Genomic DNA, 6,000 nt, shown 5'->3' with positions numbered 1-6,000 from the left:
TTTGTAACTTTGGGCGGTCATATGACATTGTTACCCTCTCGAGGCTCATGACACTAGTAAACTCCCTTTATAATAATTAATCTAAAGGTCAATAGGGACTAAGCCCACTAGAAATCCCTAGTACATTGCACACAATGCTGTCTAAATCGGATTAAGAACCTAAAGTAACCATTGATTATTAGAAGACATTCCCCATGGTATTAAGAGAAGATCTCTAACTCCTAACTTGGTCAAATTAGTATAGTCAAACTGCTTAATTCTTTAACGTAGACAATGGATTATGACCAAAAATATATAGAATCTAATGTTTAATCTAAGAAAATGTGCTGAATATTATGCTACCAATCACATTTCAACCAAACAAACATTGATGCTAAAAAGAAGACAAGAGGCAATGCTAATGGACAAGAAACACATGTTCGTGTTGAAGAGTGAACGAGAGAAAGATTCCATGGAGTTAAAAATCCTAACAATGGCAAACACGTTCATGTACACACTAGAAAACACAAGGAATACTTCTAGGAGGCACATTAGTGAGAAGAGGCACCAACTTTTATTGAACACAATCAAACAACATAAGGAACCCTAACATAATTATTTGCACCCCCTAGAGAGTCAAGGGAACATGATATTGAATAGATGGACGGGTAGCCCTAGGTCTAAACCCCTATCCTCGTCATCATTGAGAAAAACAGAGTCATCATCCGTGAGACCATACGTGCCATCTGTGTAATCATGTAACTCTTCCTCATCATTAGAGGCACAAATGTTCACTAAGAATGTCAGTAGATGTTGGGGAGGAAGATTAAGAGGGGAGCAAGTGAATGATGGATGTCAGCAAACACTCCCACTTTCCTTGGGTAGATCATACCTTTTGAAATAAAATCATCACCTTTTGGAACCAATTGTTCCAAGTTGTCATGGGTGAAGACTTTGACCAATAGTTGTTGACTGCCCTAGGCATTTCATCTAGTTGCAAGGGTGGTAAGGTGCTTTCCCATGATTTATTTGCAACGTTGTTGTAGGTGGTGAACTTACAACGGGAGGTGTAAATTCATTCTTGTGTGTATGGATATTTACAATGGTAGCTAGAGGTTGTGTTGAAACTTCTATTTTCGTATATGAACTACATGAAGAGTAAGAAGCTTCATTCGTTTCTTCTATAATCGAGGAGAGGGAAACAAGCCGTTCTCCCTTGGGTACCCAAACTAGCTCTGGATCTGGTGTATAGTGTTCTGCGATCTTTCCCTTCCCACAATCTTCAATCGGGTTTATCATTATAGGGTTTGTCTCACATGGATCAAGTGACACGTAAGAACACAATTTACGTTTTGGCACCCAAATTTGATCATTTCCTTGATAGTAGCCTTGGGCTTCCAATAGTCTTTTAGGAATCCAATCAACGTTTTCTTACATTTCTGGGAGCGATTGGGGCGTTTCTTACAAAGCTTCTATTTTGTAGCATAAAAAATTGTTGCTAAATAAGCTTTAAGGACCCATTTGTATGTTTTCTTTGTTATATTAAGATGTATCTTGTGTGTCTCAAGCTTCCTTTCAACTACAGAAGTTGAAGCTCTAGAGAGTTGGGATATAATGACATATGGTTCAACCTCCTGGACATGCACTGTTTTGGGTTTTATATCCTCAGGAGGTATATATCTCAGGGACTATGGCTTGAGTGGCAGGGCTAAGAGTTGGTTTCTGCATTGTGACACTCCTAGTCCCCCAATCAATAGTGCATTTCGTCTCTACTATCATCCACGTGCGTCCTGGGTTTATATTACCTTCCATAGTTCCAATAGGCATGACCAAAAGGTCTTGAGCTACAACCCCGTTGTCATAACTGAAAGAAGTGTGTCAAATTCCAAAAACCGTAGTTTTTTTCTTGTTGACACCCTTGACTTGGATAGTACTCTCAGATGCTTTCCTAACTAAAACCACATCTCATATGACAACAGACACTACAAGAGGCTCTTCATATTAGCGACGCTCACACAGCGACGCTCAAAAAAAAATTTCCCGGCGTCGCTATGAGCGTCGCTATGAGCATCGCAAATTTATTTGTAAATTTGCGACGCTCATAGCGACGCCAGCTGGGGTAAAAAAAATAACCGAGCGCGCCCAAAAACTCAGATCTCAGATCTGAGTTTTTCGGCGCCCTCAAGCAAAGAGCAGGTAACGCTCTCCCTCACTCTCTCTCTCTCTCTCTCTCTCTTTTTCTTCTCCACACACACACACACACACACACACACACACACACACACACACGAGGAGAAGAAGGAGAGCCAGGTATGCTCCTTCCCTCTCCTCATTCTCATGTTCCCTTCCCCTCTTTGTCTCTCCCTCTCTCTCTCTCACACACACACACATACACACACACATAGTGTTTTTGAGAGAGAGAGAGAGAGAGAGAGAGAGAGTACAAACAAAAACAAAAACGCACACACATACATAAACAAAGAATGCACACACACATTGAGAGAGAAAAAGAGAGAGAGAGCATGCATAAACAAAAAACGCACGCATTGAGAGAGGAAAAGAGAGAGAGAACATGCATAAACAAAAAACGCACACATTGAGAGAGGAAAAGAGAAAGAAAACATGCATACGATCCAAAAAAACGCACACACATTGAGAGAGAAAGAAAGAGAAACTAAGGGAGCGTCGTAGGAAACTAATTAAAATTAAAAGACCTAAAGATCTAACCGACGAGGAGTTTAACTGAAGACCTATTATTCAAGAGGGAAATGGCATAATCAATCTATCATACTTGGCATGGGTGATAGAAAGGTTATACCATTTATCTCTTTTTATTGGCACACAAATCCACACACGCGCACACACACAGGAAGAAGAGAGTTATAACGTCGTAGGAAACTATCTTAAAAGACGTTAAAGATTAAGTTATATGTAGACTTACATTAAATTAGATTTAGGTTTATTTTTAACTAGATTAACGTTTATTTAAGCTAGATTTAGATTTACGTTATATTAGATTAGATGCGGGTCTCCATAGACTGCGATGCCTGCATGAAGCGGGTGAAGAAAGCCCTCAATGGAATATAGGGTATTGCTGCCTTCACTCATGGTGGGCTCCGTCGATCCAAAAGTACTGGTGAAATGTCTTCAGAAGATAGGGAAGAAGGTGGATCTTCAGGGCGGCAAGAGTCACTACATCCCCGACACAATGACCATCTAAACAACCTCTAGTCATTAGACTTACGTTAAATTAGATTTAGCTTTATTTTTAGTTAGATTTACGTTTATTTAGATTTACGCTTATTTACGTTAGATCGAGTCCACGCAAGAATTACTTACGGTTTAGGGTTTAGAGTTAGACGAACAGTGAAAAGATCTACTGTGAAAAGATGTTAAGATGAAGTGAAGTGCTACAGCTAGAGAAGAGGCAAAGGGATTTTGTCCACTACATGCAGTATCATGTAGACGTGGGTGTGTAGATTTCTTGTACCCACAAATATAGGTATTGACCAATAAAGACGAGATTATAACCCGGTGGTTCTGATCTCCGTGCACCTCTAGACCGAGGTGTGCGGGGATTGGACATGACTAGAGAATGTGAGGTAAAGAGAGAGAGAGAGAGAGAGAGAGAGAGAGAGAGAGAGAGAGAGAGAGAGAGAGAGATAAGACGAAGAATGCCAATAGAATATTAAATTTGTTGTCCAGGTTATAAGTTTTTTATCCTCATTATGAGTAGCGACGAGGATGTGGGACCGTCCAACCGAAACACCTATCTCTCAAGGAGGGTCTTATGTCCTTGTAATCAATGCAAGCATGCTGTGCGACGGACAAGACGTGTTTCTTTGCAGCACGTTCGCGAATTTGGCGAGTTCGATCCATCTATTATAGATCGAGTTGTTGCCAATTATAACTCGTCGGACTCTGACGCTGGCCAACAAGCAGCAATCTTGTAACCCAATAGACGTATTCGCAGGCGCTTTGGTCAAGCAGCATATGTGAGGCCACAAGATGTACCCTCTGACATCTCGGGGGATGATCATGCAGAGCACATTCCCAACGAGGCAATGTTTGAGCCCGAGATTGATGAAATGATCGAGACGATCATGGATTCAGAAAGGCATATCTATGATGATATGAAAAGTGAAGCCGATACGTCATTGTATAATGGAGCACGTATGTCTAGATTGAAAGCACTCCTGGTTCTTCTCAACATGCAGGCAAAGTTTGGATGGAGTGACACTAGCGTCACAGCGCTTTTCAGGTGATCTATTACAATTAGTTTACTTTAATAGAACTCTAAATGTATAATGATCTGATAGATTTTTACACGACTGTATCATATTTTTATGTTGTGTAGATTGCTGAAAGAGCACCTTCTACCAGCTGACAATGTGATGCCAGATTCCCGAGATGAAGCAAGAAAGATTTTGCGAAACTTGGGGATGGATTACAATTCTATCCACGCTTGTCCTAATGACTGCATTCTTTTCAGAGGGGAATACACAGACATGGAGAAGTGTCCGAAATGTGATTCCGAAAGATATCGAGTAGATCTCCACGGGACAAAAATTCCACAAAAGGTTTTGCGACATTTTCCTTTGCTTCCTCGCATCAAGCATTTCTTCGAATGTAAGTCCATGGCCGCCCTAGCATCATGGCATGAGGAGAATAAATCTTCGGATGGTGTGCTACGAATTCCTGCAGATTGCGCAGCCTGGAAACATATAGATGGAACATGGTCGGATTTTGCCAGGGAAGCTCGAAATTTGCGCTTAGGCCTGGCTATGGATGGCGTAAATCCATTTGGTCAAAGATCAACATCTTACAGTGTATGGCCCGTTGTCATCGTCAACTACAACATTCCCCCGTGGTTGACTACGAAGAAGGGGCACCTATGGCTAAGCTTGATTGTGCCAGGGCGATATAAAGTGGGGAATATGGATGTGTATCTTCGTCCACTATTGGAAGAGCTACAACAATTGTGGATTGGCATAGAGGTGGTGGATATGAGCCGACACACAGGACGACGGAATGCTTTGATCAGAGGTATTCTAATGTGGACCATGCATGACTATCCCGGGCTAACAGAATGCTCAGGTGATCTATTGACACTCCTCACTCAGACACTGTAAATCTTGTTTTTTTCCATAGTTGATCTATTATCATGTGTATACATGCAGGGCTTCAAACAAGCGGATACAGAGCATGTGTCACATGTGGACCTAGACTGAATGCACGTAGGGCACCCTCACTGAAGAAGCAAATCTACGAAGGTCATCAAGCGTATCTTCCAGAGAATCATGTGTTACACGATGGCTTTTTGGGAAGAGAGCCACCAAGGATGTCTGCACAAGCATGGTTAGAGCAGAAGGAGATGTGCGATGACGGATTGCCTCCAGGGATGAAGAGACTATCTCTATGGTACGAGTTACCATACTGGCCCCGACTCGTGATCAATCACTTGCTCGATCCAATGCACATATTCAAGAATGTGGGTAATCTACTATGGGACCATTTGACCGGCAAGAAAGATACTTTGGGAGCCAGAGTTGACCTTAGAAATGTGGATCGTATGGAGCAATATTGGCCGCAAACAGCGTCTGATGGATCGATAAAACTTCCTAAAGCACCATGGATTTTCACAGGAGCCCAAGAACGCAAAGTAAAAGAGGCCATTCGATCTTTGCGGACCCCCACTGGCGTAATGCACTCGCTCCGAACGTGTTTTACTAAAGAAGGAAAGCTTACCGGTTTGAAGTCACACGATTGGCATAAAATGTGTCAGGTACGTTCATAGTGGACTTTAATATCATTGCATAAAATGTGGACTTTCATATCATTGCTGCACATACTTTACAGTTTATTTTACCGGTTGCCATTGAGGGATGTTTGTCTCTCGACATCCGTAACACAATCTACAAACTTGCAAAGCTGGTGCAATGGATCTCACAAAAGGAGATCGACGTAGACTCCATACCATTCGCCAAACTAAATGCTGCGGAGCTTGTGTGCATGTTTGAG

This window comes from Adiantum capillus-veneris, chromosome 27, assembly GCF_014529385.1.
Source record: "Adiantum capillus-veneris isolate H3 chromosome 27, ASM1452938v2, whole genome shotgun sequence".
Classification (NCBI taxonomy): Eukaryota; Viridiplantae; Streptophyta; class Polypodiopsida; order Polypodiales; family Pteridaceae; genus Adiantum; species Adiantum capillus-veneris.
Note: the sequence above shows the minus strand (reverse complement) of the source record.